The following is a 22,083-nucleotide window of genomic DNA, read 5'->3' as shown; positions in this document are numbered from 1 at the left end:
AGGCATCTACAGGGCTTATGACCTGTCATTGGCTGGTTTAATTTGCACTTTACACACTGTAACATTCACCATTCTGCCCATATTTGAGCATCTATATTCCTTCAATCCTTTCATCTGTTGATGTTTGGGAAGTTAACGAGCTAAAACCTTTATTTATGCGGGTGAGATTCATCTAATTGAATTATATCACCTTAATACTACGCAACGCCTAAAAATTATATTTTTTTCTATTTTTATACTTCTACATGCACCAGGTGGAATTGCCGACAAAATTTTGAGTCTGTCCAAATTTTTGTAGAATGTTAATATATAACAAACTTAAATATGGTAATATGACATTTATGTTTGAAGGCACAAAGAAAAACAGATTATACTCATAAATTAATGAAAAATACATAACTTCACATATCATTTTCTCTGTATATAAATCGAATAAATATAATACGTAAAAAGCAATATCTACAAATTGTATATCCGACGGAAATAGTTTTGATTGGACAGTTTGATCCAGGATACAGGATACGTTAAATAAATGGAACGGCAGTTTCGAGAATTCAGGAAAGCAATTCAATATTTTTGTTGAAAAATATCCGCGAAAAAAAAAACTAATAAAACTCACCTGAAAGTTTTTCTCGATCAATTTCACAGTACGATTGCTTTTTCAATACTGACGATTAACCTGAAAAAAAAGAAAAAACAAATTACTGAAGAAGCGTATTTTTATTTCTAATAAAATATTTGAAATGCGCAAGATATTATTACAAACACATTATTTCTCAGAACAATTTTTGATAATTTAATACAAATAATTTAACAGATTTATAAATTTTAACATATTACAACAGAGATGAACATTTTAGGGAACGGATAATAGAAGTCTAGGCATCTAAAGGGCTTATGATTTTCATTGGCTGGTTTACGGTCTTTACACACTGTGTAACATTCCCTTTTCTCGCATGAACACTAAAAGAGTAAGAGAAGAAATAGAAATTGTGAAGAGAGTGCTTTGAGAATTAGAACGAAGAGGTAAACCATGAACTGATAAGCGTTGAAAATTTTCACGCAGGTATATAAGAGCGTGGAAGCATTTAGGATTTACAAGACAATTAATTAGTTCTCATCTTTTCCTTTCCACGCCTAGTGTAACATAGGGCTCTGAATTAGTAAACTAACCGCAGCGTATGCATCTTGATCATTTTTGTTACATGCAGGTAAGATGATCAGTTTTACGTCTACGGACTTCTATTCTAGTACGAAAAATATTATAAAAATAAATATTGTATATCAACCATGTCGGGAACTGAACCCGAGAACTCTTGCAAGATAGGCATACGCGCTGACCATTTGAGCACAAAGCGGACAATATTTTAAATTAAAAATTACGTATTTTATTTAAAATTAAAATGTTTAATTGATATTAGCATGTTATGTCTTTTTTAATCCAGCGTACTTAAATGTATTTTGGTTTGATAAGTGACATTTGTTTCTTGTCTACAGTACATTTGTTGTGTTTAATTGACTTTGTGGGAATTTAGCTTTATGACCTCATTAATGTAGTCAAACGTGCTAACTTCTACACGACAATATGTGCATGCGTAGAGATTTACAATGTTTTTTATTATTACTTACAAATTAGTTACTCATTGTAGCAGTGGCGAGCCGTGATTTATTTTATAGGTAATCTGCTTAAAATGTTCATTAATTTGTACTACATATAAGTACTTACATAACATGTAAGTAATGTAATTATAAATTACTACTTTTTCTGTGGTTCTGTGAAAATCCACTCAAACAACAATTATTACTAACCACGCGATATACGTAGCTTTAATCTACACTATTTTAATAGAATACTAAACTTGTACAAAAGTTTATTAACACATACCACAATGACATTCAACAGATATTTCCATTATGATCTGTCATTTACAGTACTGTCAACACTTGAGCACTGGCCGATTTCTTTTAAAATGAATAATGCCTAAAACGGCCACTGCGAACGCCACCTGTCCTATGTGATTCATAATATGTCAACGGTATCCCATCAAAGAAAAATAGTCCTTCGGAAATAATGTTCGAAATACTAGTTTCCAAATAGAGAATCTTCTAAAAATACTTGTAATCTGCCAGTTTGTTTTAGTACTAAAAAAGCCGACTTGGGTTAAAGACGAAAAATACAGTGTACTTTTTTGTATGGAAGAATAAGCTGAGGTAATCGGGTAGTTTTATCGTTCAGTGAGAATGCACTGGGCGCTGGCGCTGGGCGCACTTCATGGATATTTTTTTGTAGAAAGATATAAACGATGATTTATAATAAATAACAATTACTTTATATATTTTCCCATAAACATGGTTACTATAAATTATTATAATTTAAAGTCAAATATAATGGTAAGCTGTGCATAATCGCTTACTTTGACGATTCGCCCCTGCATTGTAGTACCTATGTTAGATTACGCTGGGATTCTTGTGACAGAATTAAGATGTGAACTGCTTGATTAAACTCTAACGAACGGAGAATAAATGCATTAGGCATATAGGTATTTGGTATTATTATAGAAAATATGAACACGTATCTGATTTTCGCAGGCAACTAAAATGGCTTAAAAAAAGACAGCAGAGAGACTATCAAACCCTCTCACCTCTGGTCACTGTACTTCATAGTTTAACACTAACAAGTTCATGGTTTATCTGTTCGATCTTATTCTTAAAGCACTATTTTCATTCCCAAGCATGATCCCTTCATATTTTCTAATTCAAATAGTATCCATGTAGCACTACTGTGGAATCATCTTCCATCCACTATCAAAGATTTTTCTAAAGTAGCTTTGTTAAATCACACCTGAAAAAACATGTTCTTTCTCTTCCTTAGTATCTCATTTTTTCTCTCTTTTTATTCCTTTTCCGTATAGAAGACTAACATCAATATTCTTCATTATTTGTTTTATTGTTTATGTAATACAAATTTCAATTTGGAACAAAAGAAATACTAACAAAAACCGACAGACAAAAATACTTCCTTTCAAGGTGATGCTACCGCATGACATAACCAAAAGTATTTAGAATACCATAAACGTATCTCCTCACACAAATTTAAAATACACATTTGGTCATAATATTCACAACTACAATACGCGTAACTCAGGGAATCTTCATGTAGGTATCTAAGTTTCGCTCAACGAAGTTCGGCAGAAGGTCTCTGGAAAATATTGGCCATTCCGAATTTAATAAACTGCCCGATGAGCTAAAACACGAAAAGTCGAATAGCAAATCCAAAAGTGTCGCAATTGAAAAATATTACTTGAATCTTTTTGATAGTGATTGTATTAATGTAATTTATATAAAAGGTGTAAAGTTCCGTGTTTTATGTTTCTTGTATTATGTTTTCTTACTATTTCGGTTGTATTAACTATGTAGGATATTATGAATTGTCACAGAAATGTTTTCTTACTATTTCGGTTGTATTAACTATGTAGGATATTATGAATTGTCACAGAAATGTTTTCTTACTATTTCGGTTGTATTAACTATGTAGGATATTATGAATTGTCACAGAAATGTTTTCTTACTATTTCGGTTGTATTAACTATGTAGGATATTATGAATTGTCACAGAAATGTTTTCTTACTATTTCGGTTGTATTAACTATGTAGGATATTATGAATTGTCACAGAAATGTTTTATTTTTATGTACGGTCCCAAATGAGTTTTTTTAATAACTCCTGGGAGTATAATATTTAATATCGGTATTATGTGTTTTATTAACAATAATTATTATTTTATTTTTAAAGTGCATATTCAAAACAACAAAGTAGGTTAAACATAATTATAACATAACATATTACAACAAAATATAAAACCAAAAAACTTGAACAGTTTTTTATACAAAATAAATAAATAAATAAAACGCTTGAAGGGAATGGAAAATCTAGGACTAAGGGAAATATGGTCGTTAACATCACATGTCACGCAGACGATGAAACCATAGTGACAAAATCAGAAAATGATTTACAACGCATTGTACACAAGTTTCATCTAGCATCTCAGTAATTCAAAATGAGCTTAACCTATCACAGTTAGATAGTTAGTTTTCCTTAAATATTTCATAATATAAATAGTGATTAGTATAATTTATTTACTGCTACTTACTTATTTCTTAAAAATATATTTAATTGAATTATATTTTCTCGGACACGTTTTCCAAAATTTTGAGTGAAAAATATCGCAACTCAGAATTCTCTATTAGGAAGGGCGATTGGTAACTGTTCAAAATTTGAGAAGATGTACGATCTTGACTTATTTAACATTCTGATCTTCTAAAAAATAAATGAAGGTAAAAAACAAAGATAAAAAATACAAATTCCCCTATACACATAAAACAAAGAGCGCATTTTACAAACACCAACTCATAAGCCACACTCCTTATTCACAACAATGGAGATACTAACACAAATAGAGTCTCGTGTTTTACATATTCTTGTCACATTTTGTCTTGTTCAGAAATTGTATTACAATATATTGTGTTGTGTACGTTATTGGTGCTATGTTGGGTTTATGTTTTTTGTATTAATTTCATTGTATTATACCAATATAGCACTGAATACATAACGATAAACATAAATAAATAAAACGTAAATGCCCATATGGCAACAAGCCCATATTAAACTGGGACCGAATCAAGCATATTACAAACAAGATGCAATTAATTGTATAAGTTCAAAATGCATCGCATAATTTCCACCTTCAGGCTTAATTGCATCCAATGATCTTGACCTAGAGATAATTCAATCAGCTCAAAATAAACAATATTTTATTATAAACCATTGTAAAACTAATGATGCATATCGGACAGAGGAACAGTTTGAAATGTGGTCAAAAATGATTATTTCTCAATTACCTATAAAGAACATGCAACGGTAATGGAAAATATGCAATTTAAACTTAAATCAAAGTTAATGCACAACGATTGACGCGATTTGTCCGTATAAATGACATAAATCATTGCGTCTTTAGACATAATTTAAAAGTTATGGAAAAAATACATGATTATTTGATTACAATTTAGAAACGTGTCAAAGTTAGTGTACGTGTATCCTTATTATGGAACATAATATTGGAAAGGATCTGGGAAAGTAAAACATATTTAAATAGCTTGAAATTATTTTTCCTTTAACATACCTGTAATTTCCCAATACTATTAAACACTCGAAAGTTGGGTAAGCTTTTGCCGTGGAACATATCTCCACGTTTTCTTTCATGAATATATGAACTGAACTACATAATATTACATTACAAATAAGAACCTACATAATTATATATTTGACCAGTTTTAATGATTTTTGAAGTACCGTAAGATTTTTCTGGTGCTGTGGGTGTTTTCTGCGAAATGTGAAATACCGTTTTTGTGATCGAAACTACTTTCAGAAGGTGATTACAGTTTTTTGTATGAAAGCGGTCTGACTGTTTTTAGCACAACATAGACTTGAACTTACTGCACCCGCTAACACCAATATCTCATCATTTTGAAATTGTAGACTGCCTGATTTCTGCATAATTACGTTTATATGTATTGTGCCTGATCACGGATACCATAAGTTTTCACGGATCGTTCAAGCAAAATATTATGGTCAACAGTATCAAATGCAGCACTCATGTCCAAAAGAGCATACAACACCAGACGACCAGAATCTACCGCAGTAATATCAGACATTACTCTTACCACTCCTGCCTCCGTGGAATGAAAATGTCAGAATGCCGATTGCCTTACCGAAAATACAGAATCACGCACGATATACGCAACAAGCTTACGAGAAACTATTTTTTCTTTTTTTTTGATACGATGGAAAGATTAGAAATAGGACGAAAATTGAAAAGATCTTCCACATCTAGCTTGAATGCTGCCTTATCGAGGTAAGCTTGTGTAGCTTCGAAACCGATCGGTAGTAAAATATTCAAAAAGTGGTTAAAAACAAAGACGAATATTTAAATTTTAATGAACTTTTAAAATGTATGATCAGTTTTACATTATGTGCCCGGGCGGAAATAGAAACAGAACCCTAGACCTGTGTTTTGGAATCGATGGCTACTCTAAGTAAAAATCCAGAAAAAGGAAATCGAGTGGAGATATTTACATAAGTCCGCCTCGTAGTATAGGTAGGCGCGTGCGCCTATCATGCTTTTTATTTAACTAAAAAAAAAGCATTTCTTAAGTTAGATTATATTACAATACAAAGTACCTATATAAAATAATATTTACTCTTATTTTATTAGCATAATTTTACATTATACATAAAATTTCATTATGAATTCATTCAAACTTTTTTTATTCTTCAAACATTCAGGCATCTCTTTATACCAAACCTTCCGAGAGGTTCGATTCCTGGCAGGAGGATTGTGAAATATTGGTTTCGAAAGATGATTCTACTCTGCAATATTTCATCGTCGTGAGATTGATCACCAAACCTTCCCTGTAATAAAATTGATCCACATACGGTGTAATTTGAATACTGATGCAGTTTTCTATACACCACTAGACGCGGATAGAGAAACCAGGATGATAATACACGCACTTTTGATAAATACACTATCCTCGTAACGGCTATTACGAAAATGCCATTTTTTATTGTTGGAATAACCCTTTTTAAAGGCAGATCATAATTTAAAGAAGGTAAAAAAGATGTTTAGTAGATGATATAAAATTTAAAAAACGTACTCTAGAGCCAACACTTATTTATTTTAATGTTTCGATAATGTGCAGAGGTTTGTTCCTTTGTTCCAGGTTCCGACGAGATAGGAATTACCTGTGTTCAGGTAAAACCTTTTTTTATTACAAGTGTTTTTTCATTGAATTGTGCATTAACAATTAAAACCAATATTAATAATATTGACATTTAAACTTAAGCATAAATGGTAATAATAATAATTTAAACAAACATGAATAACGAAATACAAAATAAAAAAATAAAAAAAGAGATTTCAAAATATTATTTCAAAGAAACAATTTACAGGATATCAAAAGGTCTAATTTTTATCCACCTGCTCACCATCTTTTCATACGGATTGCAACTGATAAACGTCTTTATGTCAGGGTCCAACATATTAAAAAGGAATAAGGGATGCTGGGTCTACCCCATCATTTCGTGGGATGGCGATGGTTTTTGTTAAAAACAATACTTTATATAAGAAGAGTGTCATTGAAAAGCGTCCGGATTAAATAAGAATGTTTTGCTTTTTAAATATTTTTTGTATACATTGTGTATAAGTTAGGGTAGGTACAACTAGTTGTTTGACCTTTTTTCGGCAATGTATTCAATATGATGCATATGATCTATTTTTTCTCATGAACTAAAAACACGAGGAAAACAGCATTTAGCTAAAACAGATTAACCAAATTTTTCATTCTTATCTGCATTATCACAATTACAATAAACTTTGATAACATATGTTTGGGATTCTGAAGCCTTTTCAACCATCAAATGTGAAAGAAAATAGTTTCGTTTTACCAGCTAAGATGAGGGTTAAATTTCAATTTTATACAGCTATCTAAATTAATAAGTCATTACATTACGAAAAACCTGGGGCCCGATAGTGTACAATGCAACAAAAAAAGTACCTTAATAACAAGCCAGCTGGCGTTATTTAAAACTGACGTAAAATTCGAATAGAGGATTTACGGGAAACAGGGAAATAAAATGACTCGTGTTATTATACCGCTGTCACTTGTCACACTGACATCACTGCGCGCTGAGCAGGGGAGGGGGTAAACTGGGACGGAACGAATAAACAAGAGATCCGACATTCGACAGAAACGAGCGGAAATGAAATATAGAAAGAGTAACGAGAATGGAGAATACTTAAGTAGGGTTCACACGAGGACAGGACAATATTGTCCACTCCCAGCATCGGCCTATTGTCCTCGTGTAAACAGAAATTTCTCGTAGCTACTCGATTGTGAAATAATCTACCCCTCATGTCAGAGACGCCCTAGATCAGTGGTTCTGAACCTTTTTGAAGTCAGGGAGCACTTTTGATCATAAAGAAAATTCGCGGTACACCAAAACTAAAGATTAAAAAAACATACAAAATTAACTTTTATTGAAAATAAAATTGATTACAGACAAGATAAAAATTACATTCATTTAAAAAAAAAACATTAATACTACAATCAAACTTTTTGCGGCAAAATGTGATACCTGAGCTTGTCTGCTTTTACAAATTTCAGCGATATTAGGTTCAATATTTGATATAGCTACTCTCATTTCTTCATCCAAATTGCTAAGTTTTTCGCGTTTCGTCGTTTTAATTTTGGTTAATGTCGAGAAACCTAGCTCAGAAATATGAGGTTGAAAACTGTAATATTTTTAAAAAATTTATTTATTTATTTATTATCATTTTATTACATACACAAAATTATAATTTATGTAAAGTTGCTTTGACTGTCTAACTAGGGCTATTTACCCCGTTCTAAAACAGTCAAAAAAATATAAAAAACAGTAATCAATTTATAGAAACAGTTATAAAGATACAGGACAAAGTGAAAAACTAAGTAAAAAATGGAGTAAAAACATAGTAAAATTGTAGTAAAAACATAGTAAAAATGTAGTAAAAACATAGTAAAAAATGTAGTAAAAAAAACGTGGCAAAAAAAATAAATTAAAAAAACAAAGTAATAAATGCAGTGAAAACATAGTAAAAAAAAAAAACCATGAAAATAAATAAATATGTCTATAAAAATATTTTGACACTCAGTAAAATGCGAAATAAAAACAGAATACATAGTAAGAAACATATTTAAAGTCATAATAAAAAAATGAATGAAATTAAAGATGCACTTATCTTATAAACAGCATCGAAATAAATACACAAAAGATTATTTAGTCACAGGGTCTGTCTAATAGCTACATAAACGCAACAACGCAAGGGGAATCCCCTGCGTGGAAGTGCTAGTAACTAGTAACCAAGCAACGGTTCTCGATTGAGTACTTGACCGCTGTCACTGTTGTGAGGTGAGCCCACACAACTTCACTTTGCAAGGGTGCTGCCATCAAGCCATTATATTTGCAACTCAAATCGCACAGTAAATGAGACAACGTAAAATTTTGTAATTATAAAATTTCATAATTTCGCGGAGCACTTGCAACAAGCTCGCGGAGCACCGGTTAAGAACCACTGCCTTAGATAATAAATGTGGTATCCATTTACATTTAAATCAATATTGAAATGTCACTATCTAAATATTAGAGTTTTTCCTTTCTCCTTCTTTCCATCCCCTCCCCAATTCGATATTTATAGCTTTACCATATTGGTGTCCGATGTATATATGTATTTAAAAAAAAAAATGTTTCTGATACTATATTTGTGGTAATATACTCATGTGTCTGTGTCAACTAATTACTAGTTTCATCTCAACACAGGACTTTTAGTCCCATGGAGTTGAGACTTATGTCTCAAATAATGTGCAATAAACTTATGTGTGTAAATAAATAAAAAAAATGTCCTATCCTGTAAGGTCGAGGCTGTTCACGAAGATGGAACAAGACAATATTGTCCTGTCTGTGGAGTTCATAGTCCATAATCGACGACACACGCGTGCCAAAACATTTCACCTGAAATAGTGCGATGGCCGATGAAGCAATGTCATCGTTTTCTATAGAATACAATACATCAAATTATGCAACTCTAACAGCATTGCACAAAAATACGAGAGCATAGTTCTGCAGTACATTAACACCGCCCCCTACCATCGAGATATGAATAACAAAGGAGCGTGGCCTATAAAGAGACCACAGGGCGCACTTAACGCCCAGTCCAGTAAAGTTCAGTCAGTCAGTCACTCAGTTCCAACATGTAGTTCAAGTGCAGTCTTTTCAACCCATCACGCCGCTACACTCGTGCTACACAACCAAGTGCTGTATCTTATTCGCCATGCAATAAATACGCATTTAAACAACAACCTCGAGACTTCTGTCAATCTCTAACTGGGGTAGGGGCTCCAACCCTTAACAATCAATTCCTACGTTGGTCACCCCGACGTGATTGTATTGTTCTTATGTGAACCTAGCTTTGCGAATAACCGAAACTATATAAGCGCTTATGGCTACTGAGATAAATACCTCGAGACAAAGGGCGAACAAAGGGCGAACAAAGGGACGCTCAATTTTGATGTGTGTGCGAGACAAACATCGTATTTCTTCAGATTTAATAGGCAGACCTAACATAAGTATTATTTGCACTCTTTCGTGAATATTGTTTGCATGGAAACCCCATTTGGAGAGTTTTGGCAAAATGCGGAATATTATGAAGCATTGTTTGATGCGCGGACGAGTAAAAGCTGGATTTTGGGGAATTAGTAACGTTAGACAAACGCAAATAATTTATGTTTACTAGATGTGAATTAAGCTAAATAAATTATATTGTAAATCAGAAAGATGTGCACTTTACTGGGATTTTTATTTTAAACAATATTTTTGTCAGTATACAACTAACTACCATAAAAAGAAGTGGTAAAAACACTAAAATAAATTTAATATGCAGATCGGTTTCCGAACACAACAGTTTCTTCGCAAAGGCTGAACAAAAATCTAAAAGAAAATAATTATTTTAAACCTTACCAAAGCTCATTACAAGTAACTTAAATACATCTGCTATCTGGGTCTAATTATTTTCAGAGGTTCTCTAGAAGGCGAATTAATTCAGCCAGATGAATATCACTGACTACAAAAAAGGTTTCAGCTCCTTAAATTCATAAAAGTTAACGTATGGATTAGTTGAGAAAATGTGGATGTTTAAACATAGCCCGAATAGTGAATGTTACTTAGTATGTAAAATGGCCACTTGTACCAGCCAGTGACATTTCATAAGCCCTGTTAATGCCTGGACTTCCATATTCCCTTCTCAAAACTGTTAAATTGATGAAATAACACATTTAGTGAAACAATTGTCTTAATAAAACTTTTTAAATACAAAAACAACAACCGAATTTATTTATTTTGATGGACATATTTTCAATAGACTCAACAAAGTCGACAATATACACATCTCAAGTGCAAAATTACATTTTTGAATCATTCAATTTACAAAGCAAAACTTCAGCCATCTTATGACATACGGAAATTTCAAAATGTTTCGTCGTATTCGACAAGAATGGTGGCAGCGGATATCGCACAAGGATCATAGAAACAATAAAGATGCTTATCATGATCTATAAAAGTTCGTACGCAACAGATATCTTTTGTAAGAAAAGTTCCCGTGGAGCTTTCCTGGGAAGGATCAGAGGGTTTACAAACAAGGCAGTTAATCATCAGACAAAAGGTTACAGCGCCATCTTTACGACGCCCATTCTCTTTGCCAAGTAGTTAAATCGAGGGTTCGCCAAAGTAAATGAAAAAACTAATTCTCAGGGGAGTGATAAGAATAACATTAGGTTTTGAAAAAACATTTTATGTTTTTGTAAAAGTTTTACTGTCCCTCCTTTTTTTACATTTTATTTTAATTCACTTGACTATGATTGAACTAATAAAATAAAAAAAACAAATTTTTTATTGGTAATTTATCCTACGAAGGATGATTTCTGCCAACCACGTTAATAATTTTATGTAGACTGGGATTTTTAGAAGATCCAAGTAGGAATAGCAGCCTCCTAAAAGTTCACACCATTTTCAATCAGAAATCTTCCTATATGATGAATCACTTCGAGGGTCAGTGAGAATAGGAAAGAAGTGAAATAAATATTGTGTCCGTCAGTTATTGGGCAAACAAAAAGGATGTGGTCAGGCGTAGGCCACACTTGCACCATAGATTCTGCACTACTTTCATTTTAAATAGAAGACTGCTAGTGCAGCAATGTACAATTTTTAACCTACAAATGTACATAGAAGGGACAAGTCTGAAATCTGCGAATGGAAGAAGGGAGGGGGTGAACCGCTTGCCAAAGCCTCTCTTGCTAGTTCATCAACTTGCTCGTTTCCCCGGTACCCGAGTGGACTGGAATCCAAGCTACATTCACATCTCTATTGGAGTCTCTCAGCCTACATAAAATAGATATAATAGAATAACTAAATTATTAATTAATTAATATTTATTTTTGTCAATACTTGTATTCAAAATAGAGTATTATTGCAATAAGAAAAAATGAAACAGGCCCAATGCTGCGGATAGCAGAATATTAGAATATGGATCTATCGGTTCCTATGTAGGCAATCCTCGTTCTAAAGAAGTATGATGACACTTTCGAAACAGGTCGCACCCCAAAAAGTACGCTGAGTATGTATAAATCGGGCATTTTTCAGGACAGCAAAAACAAACATTTTAAAATTTATAAACGCTCGTAACTCTCTCCTATGGCGCAACAGCTCATATCGAGCTTTGGTCTTCTGCAACTGTCGCCTTCTGCTCTGTCTGTCCACAGTGGTCGTCTTCCAATTCACCACCTGGAGAAACAACGCTGCATCTTTTCTCACTGCATACTTAAAATACAAATAAACGGCAATTCTAAGTGTTTGTTAAAAATGGTTTCCGGATTTGGGTCCCGAGAACTGTCTTGAGATGGTCACCCTACCAAAACAGTAATTTATTTGAACTCCAAATTATTGTTGTATATTTGCTATTTATAATTTATGTTTATATCTATACAGTGTTTTTGATTATTATATAAAACATTGTTGTATATGTAAGTACGTATTTGTTTCGGATGTTGGAGGACCGGGAGCTGGCCGTTGTAGAGGAGCCTAATCCCCACTTTTTGTGGCTTGCTGGTGTTTTTACTTTCTTTTTTTTTTTTTTGTTGGTAATATTTGAATGAATAGATTTCAAAGAATACTGAAGTCAATAGAATGTTCAGAGTAATGGGTGCCACAGCTGTAGAGCTGCCCATACCGACAAAAATCATCCTAATGTTGTCAATCATGAAGTTAGCTACAGTTCACAGCCACACAATGGGCCGTAGGTACTCAGGTATTTGATATATGACCTGACAAGTATCGGCATACCAGCTGACGGTGCCTCGACAGAAAAACTGCTATGGAGATAGAACAATGGGGAGTGTAGTATCAAAATTGTTGAACTTAATACTCGGTGAAAATAATGTACACTTTAAAAACATCGAAACCTTATTAAAAAGAGCAAGTGAATCTTAAGTGTGCGCATAAATATTTTCTTCGATTTTATTAAACTCTGTACCTACCTTATATAACAAAAAGTCATGTAACCCGCAGACAAGCCATGGCTTTGCGGGAACAACAATACTACAATAATACTGTTACTGTAGTAACAATACTACAATAGTCTGTTAACTAATTTTTATTATTTGTTTTTAACAATAATTTGTTGATACCATTTTTTTTATACTTTTAAGTATATGTAAATGTATTTATTTTTTTGTTTGAATTCTTTACAAGTTATTTACAATTTGCTTTTTAATTCAATTTCTTTTCTTATATCCATTTAATTTTTTTTTTCTTTTTTACTATGTAAAGTTTCAATTTTTATTTTGCATGGCAGAATGCTTTTTATTGTTTCTACATGTATGCAAAAAAGCGTTGTTTATCTTTTAAATTTTTACTCACTATATTTGTACTTACCTGCATATTTTTTGTAAATGCCCCTTGGGCGTATTGTAAAATGATATAAAATAAAAATGAAAAATAAATACCATGTAATAAAAATACAATGTATGCTATTTTATTGTTAAAATAAATAAAAAAATTGAAAAGTCGAGAATCGCAAGCGCAAACCAAAACTGTTGTTTACACGTTTGTTGTAAACCAAAAACCAAACCGAAAATTCACAACGCTTTTGTTCTATACAATAGAGCGAAATACCGTCTTTACAACTGTGGCGCCTTATTAATCTGAGATGGTATATCTCGCTCAAAAAAATAGCGTAAATATACGAGAGTCTTCTCTTAAACAGATTTTTTAAAATGTAATTAAACTGCATTCATAATTTAAAACAGTCAAATTTAGACTTACGACAGTGTAGTGCGATGTGTAAAATAAATTAGACCGTGGTGCATCCGTTTTTCATATTCCGATTAAACAAACGTTTCTCTTCATTTAAATGCATACATAAATAAGAATCTACGAGTATAATTTTAGATAAAAAAAAAACAATATTCTTTAAATGTCTTCAAAAAAACAAAAACAGATGATAACATTAAAACAGTTAAGTATACCGAATTCAATTTCTATGCACATTCATCTTGAAATAAAGGATTAAATTCTAAGGTTTAAATGTTTTTTTTTTATACGTCAAATTGAGTTGGGTTTGCTTAAGAGCGACTTATGCTCAAAATTAATTGCACAAAAGTATACTAGTGAACTAACATGAGCGCATTTTCAAAGACAGAGCAGGCGCACGAAGTGTTTTACTTTCCCGAGCCTTGACGAATGAACGCTTAGTAAAAAGTTATATTTTTTAGTACGAAAAAATGTGGCAAATTAGAACTAGTCGTACCCCTTTGTCCCGCGTGTCTCGTGACGCGAATTCCGCGAATCCGGCGTGTAATTAGACGCCGGCCATTATTTCTATTCAGCCAGGGCTGTAATCAGTGCTAGGGCCGGGAGGGGCGCGGGGGTAATTTGATCACGGGGTAAAATGCTTTATTTGTTTGGCCGCCTTGGGGGTAATAAAAATACACGTACACTGGGTAAGGGTTAAACGATTTTTTTTGGTACGCCCCTTGATAACAAAGGACATCAAAATAATAAGTAACGCTCTTACTGTACATTTTCAGAGGTACTAATTATGAAATACGTGACAAATTAGTAAGCGGAGGGATAAACATTTTCATACACTGCAAATCCGTCACAAAACAAGAAATTTTCCTTGCATGAAAGATTGTAGAAAAGGAATTAAGTAATCCTTCGTTTTTATTTCATATCATAATTAACATGTATTTTTTTTTTCTTTAACTCACAACAAAATACTATTTATTTAATTATTTTTGCTTTATTACGTTAGTTCATCTTATGAACTAATATAAACTTTTAATGACATTACAATTTTTTTATCAAAATTTCGTATTACAATTTTTTTCAAATTAATTTTAAATATTTCAATCTTTTCTATCTCCTTTATTTTTTCTGGTTACTCATTGTACAGCTTTAATCCCTTGTACAATGAGTTTTGAGATTCTGTTTTTCTCCTCATTGGTAATCTTATCTTTTTTTACCCCTTGTTTCATATGTATGACATTGTTGGTTAAATTTTATTATTGTTTTTATTTTATTCATCCCCTTAATTATTTTATGTATAAAAAATGCTACATTATATTTATTTTGCTGCTTTACTGTGAGCACGCCAATTTCTTTGTGCATTCTTTCTACATTAGAATAGATATTTAAATAAATTCGAAATTGTAAATTCAATATGGGATTGCCCTGAACTTTTATCTCTCATCAACTTCAGGGTGCCTGAAAGAATGACTAGACAGGTGCCACCGTTTTGTAGCAACAATTCACGGACGGTGTATACTTGTAATGCCGTATTAAATAGACTTCATGAACTCGGCAATAGTTATTCCCACGTATCTGATATATTTAGTGTAGGGTATTGTTCCTATAGAACAAACCTTTTGAACTTTTTCAAAGATGGTGAATGGTAATTATATTTATTTATTCATGCATTTCATAATTAACAGTTTTTTTTTCACTTTGGCCAGCTATATGAAACAGTACTTATGATTATCTTGTCGTATTACTGTAGAATGTTTTATTATTTAAACTTTCTACTGAATATGCTGTATAGTTTTGAGGTTATTTTATTAAATATAAATCTTGTATAATTTTTAGGTTTAATTTTTTTTTATAAATCTTGGGTATAAGGAAATTTACGTTTTTTTAAAAAAAATAAAATATTAAGCCAAATATGTTAGTATTATAAATGTTTGTAAAAGGCAGATTTGCCGTTTATGTTAATAAAATAAAATAAATAAAATATTTCTTTTGAGTATAATCCTTATCGCCTTATTTTAAAGAATTTGTATTTTTTAAATTTCTCCTTTATTACATAAAAAAAATAGAAGAACAGTAATTTATGAGTGAACATGTGATTGTTTTTTATATAAGAACACCACTCTTAACATCTATTACATTTCGCAATCTTCCCATAAATGTTTTTTTTTTGTAACATATTGAGAATGTGTTTTGAAATTCAAATATCTATCCAAATAAACCCCGAGATATTTGTTTTCGTCCACAGAATTATTAACAATAAAAAGTAAAAGAATAAATCATTTAAATGGGGTAGCAGCACATGCTAGGATTATAATTAATTTGTACTACTATTTAAAAAAATATTTGAAATTTATTTATTTATAAACAGTAACGGATTATATTTTTTTAACAAAATGAGTTTTCTTTTTTAAAATTCATATTCTATTAGTAATGACAATATTTTAGACATCTTTTGTTAGGGCTGTCTGAGTTTTTTGTTTAGTTTTGTCTGGTAGTTAATTCCATAACTAAAGTCGAATTTATAAAATTCTTTTTTACTTAAGAGAAAAACAACAGAAAACATACAAAAAAACAATATTTTTTTGTCTTGGGGCGAAAAGGGCCCGTGTAGATTTTTTTTCTTTCTTGTCATCATGTAAAGGGTAAGTATCCATTAAAACATATATTTACCATTTTACATACACACACATTAGTAGTAATGTTTTTTATTATTGATAACGGTTTCTTAATACAGCACAAAATAGCCGTAAAATGTCAGACACAAGGCACAGAATTATCCATTTTTACATGCCATTTAAAGTCCATATAAAAATAAACTAAAATATTGGCTCGTAGATATTAACATTATTATGTAACTTAACTTATATAGCACTGATAATGATAAAATTTACAAATAAACTTATCAATGAAACTTCTTGGTTTAGTTTTACTTTTTATTATTTTGACCAACGAGCGCTTTCGCCTAAGTAGGCATCTTCAAGACTGGTGGAAGAAATATCAACAAAAAACATCAATATTATTATATAGCACTATTTTTGTAATATAATACCTCAAGGGCGCATTACAAAGTGACTCTTTAAATAAATAAATTTAATTGAAGCTTTTAAATTTGTGTTTTTTTAAATATATTTTGTTATCAAATGCTACGGATTTATTCAAATGATTTAGAGAACAAGCCGGTTCTAAGTTTTTTCCAAAACATCACTTTACTCTAACAGCCTCGCACCTCTGCTGCGAGAGCATCCCATGCTATAGGGCCTGCGACCGCAAATGCGCGTTCACCGAACTTAGTGCGCTGTTTGCGAAGAGGTATAATAACCTTTTCTCTCGCCGTAGGCGTAGCTGATCTAAGCGTCTTATATCATCAATGCTTGATTGTGTCCAAATGCTTTCAGACTTGCTAGATTTCCTCCCTAGGGAGTTGTTCATATTTAAATTTATTTCAACAGAGAGGGAAAACATTTTTGAGAAGGGAATATGGAAGTCTAGGCATTTACAGGGCTAATGACCTGTCATTGGCTGGTTTAAGTGGCCACTTTACACACTGTGTAACATTCACCATTCTTCCCATGTTTGAACATCCACATTTCCTCAACTCTTCCATCTGTTGACTTTTGTGAAGTAAAAGAGCTGAAACCTTTATCACGTAGGTGAGATTCATTCGGATGAACCAAATCACCTACTAGGCAACAAGGGATTTCATCCCTAGGGAGTTGTTCTCAAAAATGTTTTCCCTCTCTGTTGAAATAAATTTAAAGTCTCATATCATATTTATTTATTTTTTCTCATTAATACATTTCCGCTCAACGCGGGTTTTTTTTATTAAAGAGATGAACTGCACACAACCCAATAAAAACAAATCAAAAAATATATTTCATAATATATTCTTTAAAAAAAAACATTTTGGAACATTTTTTTTTATAAAACACGCATCTGAATGTTTACATTCTTACAGTAAACTTAAGGAATCATTTGTACCCTCAATTGATATTAATTATGAAATTCAATTGAATACCATATGAGCGTATTTACCAACCCAAAATTGTAATTCCAGCTTGTTAGCAGTATCCGAATACCAAAGCTGAACCCACAAAGCTGAAACAATTTGATTTAATTAATAACATAACTTACTTATAGAACGCCATTTACCTGTAACGATAGACTTCTCCTTGTATTGGTTCACCGTATCTAAGCACTAAGATGTAAGGGTCACATGAGACCACATCTCTATATTTATAAACATATTATGTACTTTAGGTTGGGTCGAGATTGAAAAGAGACAATTAATTTATATATATCGAATCAAAGTTACCTTCATACTTTAGACTCAGACAGAAGTACATTTTACACATTATTATTACTTAATTTTATTTGTTTTAATAATAATTTCAATCATAAAAGATCAGTATTAACCATAATATACGCAATGTGCTACATACAAAAATAAATATTCTTAAATAAAACAAAGGAACACACGGTTAAATGGAGGACTTATTGCCACTAGCAATTTTTAACAGTCTGACCAAAAACAAATAAAAATTACAATAATGAAAAAAATAAAGAAATAAACAATGAGTAAATTCAGTAGTTTTTTTTTGTCAAGACTATCAAACTAATCCAATTTTTTTTTTCAATTTTTGTACATCGCATTATCAGCGTTAAGATTTTTTTAAATTTTGTTTTTCTGAAAAACTCTGCGTGTGACGTCAGAAGTTCTCTCGATCAGTTCTGCCCATTGGTTCATTGACGGGAAGCAAACCGGAAATCTTCCCTAACTCGCTTATCATTGGTTGATTTATATGAACCAGTGACGTCGTTCGAAGCAGTTCGTTTTTTTTAAAATATATTAAGTTATTATATTCGTACATTTTCAGGAAACTTCGCTTTACCATTTGATGCTCCAATTTTCGCCGCGCGCAAGAAAACATTTATTGTATCTAATTTCCCGTGGGGCTGAAGTTCTTCATTAAAAAAAACAATAATAAAGTCAATAAAAAAATAATACTCATAATTTATACCGTCAATTAATAATTTGTGCACGTGTTAATATGCTCACAACAAAAAAAATATATCAAAATCTCGATTTTAAACCATTCTTGCATCACAAAAGAACTTTTTTTTGCACACCACGTCGACCTTTAGCATTATTAAAATATGTGCATATTTTTCGTTCATTATGCACCATTTTATCATAATTGTTGTTGCTGTTATAAATTAATACATCATCGCTCTTTCTTATCACTTTAAACTCCTTACTTCACGCGTGCAGCAGATGTACTATTTTGAATTTCAGATGTGTGTAAGAAATGTGTTCACAAAATATATTTCAAGAAAAAGAAGAACGAAAAGGAACAAAAGAATTGCAAAGTTGTAATTCGTCAGGTTTGATTAATATAAACTAAATTAACCAGAAATTTACTACTACTACTACTTTAAACATTCGTGCCATTTACCTGTGGGGGTATTCATTTACCAATGGTACCCATTTACATAAAGGGTGAAACGCAACATGCATCTATCCATCCTGACATACAATCCTAATTCCTAGTTACCATATTCACTTATTTTATCATGCATGTCCTTTGATATTGTGTACTTTTATCCGATCATGCCTTCCCTTAGCCTTGTTGCGTTACCATTTCGCACCTTTACCTATTATAACAATAGTGACACTAAACATTTGTTTTTTTCGAAATGACCGGTGATAATTAATGAAAACAATACTGCGCATAGTAAACTATGTGCTTTTCTAAAATATCATGTCTCAAAAAGAATTTCAAAATACATCTAAAAAATAATACAAGAGAGACTTTTTAAAATCAACAAATTTCGCATGGTGTCACTCTTTTTACGAAGGCGCGATTTGCTCTTGCCATGTGCAGGGTGTTAGACAGACTGTTGTTCAAACGGAATAGGCGGCCAGGGAAGGCCGTTGCCTACTCGATCAGCCCCAACAACCTGGACTTGGCTTCACGTCAAGGTTTTTTTTTCAGTTTTTAGAAAAACATCCGGTATTAATATTAAAAACTGAAATTAAGAAAAATTGCGATCACAACCCCCAAAATGATATTTTGTTTTTGCGTTAAGTGTTGTTATGTACTAGTAAAATGATTATTTGGTGCAACTTGAGAAATGATTATGAGCTATGAATGTTTCTAAAATAAAGTTTATACTATTTTTTTTTTCGTTTAATATATTAATAAACGAAAACTAAAAAAAACTCTGTGACAGCGAAGCCACGTGCAGGTTATTGGAGCTGATCGAGTCGGCAATAGCCTTCCCTCGCCGCCTGTTCTATTTGGACAACCGTCTGCCTAACACCCTGTACATGTGTAATTTACAAGATAAAATAACCTTCTTGTGGTATTTACTTGACAAAAATCAATATTTTGTAACAAAATATTGTGCTTTCAATAATTTGAAATTATTTATTTTTTTAAACCGTCGAGGATTTGTTTTAAGACTTTCGGTCCAACCTACTGTAGCTGCCGAGGCAGTCACTACTCGCCTTGGGCCAGCACACGATCAAGTACTCCCAGGAACTAGGATAATGGCTGCTCTTCGGGGAACGAGACATTGGAGGGGGGCGAGGAATAAGGAGGCAGGGGAGTGGGGTGTAGTCCTCATTATTTTGTAGTGGTTTCAGCTCGAATTTCGGAGCTGGTCCCGCGGCGGTCGCCAAAGCGGGCCACTAAAACTGGCGAGAAATTAAGGATGAGAAAAAATCGTAAAGAAGAATTAAATAAAGCCCGCCAAAAAAACATAAAATACGAAAACCGTTTTTTTTTATTTATATGAAAACAAAAATCTAAATTATTCAATTAACGAAATTAAGTCATGTTGGAAAAAAGGTAAGACTTCAATATTTTTTAAAGCCGGTTTTTAGCGTATTTTTGTGGGTTTTTTTCAATTAATCGATGCGTCTCCTATACTGGCCTTAAACTAAAATCGTGTTTTGAAGTAATGATCCACAATTGTCAATACAACGTAAGTCACTAAATGATTGATCACTAAACTTTACTGGAAACAATAAAAAATTCATAAATCAGAAATTTATTATGAAACTTTTGTGTTTTTCTTTTAAACATGATTTTTAAGTGTTTTATTGAAACAAATGTTAACTATTGCACGACTGACTACCTGCTGACTTACTCAGGAACGAAGGTCGTATAACGAATAGCATAAGTAAAAAAACGCACGATTATTGTTGTTTTCATAATTTGTTTTTCAACATAGTCCCCTTTTACGACGACTTTTCAACTTTGTCCCTTCCGAAAAGTGATTTTGCTTTAGCTCTTTAAAATAGTCTGAAGTTTCGGTCCTCACTTTATCGTTTGTTGCAAAACGGCGGCCTCCGAGAGATTATTTTAGGTTTGGGATCAGGAAAAAGTCGCATTGGGCTAGATCTGGTGAAAACGGCGGGTGATCGATCAATTCCTAGCCTAAATGGTTCATTTTTTCCTGCACGGCCGATCTGTGCGCGGGTGCGTTATTATGGAAGAGAACTTTTTTGCAAGCCAAACCAGGGCATTTTTTCTTCAATTCGGCGCCGAAACGGTTCAATAATGCAGCGTAGTAATCTCCAGTATTCCCCTTCTGCAAATAATCAACAAGAATAATGCCTTCGCATCCCAAAAAACAGTCGCCATTACCTAACCGGCTGATCGGGTTGTTTTTGCCTTCATCGGTGGGTCTTCGCCGCGTTTTCTCCACTTCTTGGACTGTTCCTTATTCTCTGGCGTGTAGTAGACCCACGTGTCATCAACAGTGACGTATTGACGAAAAATATCCTTCTGATCACGTATTTTCTGCGCCAAAAGCGTTTCCGAATCCGGCACACGTGTGCGTTTTTGGTCGACAGTGAGCAAACGCGGCACCCATCGCACGGATAGCTTTTTCATATCCGAATGTTTGTGTATAATGGCATGTACACACTCGGTTGGTATGTTTGCAGCCTCTGCTAGCTCACGAATTCACGAGAATTCACGTGAAAGAACTGAATCACTGAACGATAATCGACTTTTTCCATTTTTTACAAAACACGCAGGTTGCTTGCTTGTGAAGGCCGTAAAAACCGACCTTATTGTTCTTTTTGCTTAAAATTTTGATTGACGTCATGTGTTGATGGCAT

General features: G+C 32.5%; 1 long non-coding RNA gene across 1 annotated transcript in view; it reads right to left on the bottom strand.

Moving 5' to 3' along the window:
* Nucleotides 1-22,083, bottom strand: part of LOC148278950 (uncharacterized) — a 254,560-nt gene that overhangs the window by 45,368 nt on the left and 187,109 nt on the right. Inside the window, exon 2 of the long non-coding RNA XR_015823022.1 lies at nucleotides 620-679. This is a non-coding gene — a long non-coding RNA (uncharacterized LOC148278950). The remainder of the gene's footprint in view (nucleotides 1-619; nucleotides 680-22,083) is intronic.

This window comes from Micrasema longulum, unplaced genomic scaffold, assembly GCF_059751315.1.
Source record: "Micrasema longulum isolate JH-2025_06_02 unplaced genomic scaffold, ASM5975131v1 h1tg000805l, whole genome shotgun sequence".
NCBI lineage: Eukaryota > Metazoa > Arthropoda > Insecta > Trichoptera > Brachycentridae > Micrasema > Micrasema longulum.
This window is presented reverse-complemented; position numbering and strand designations above follow the sequence as displayed.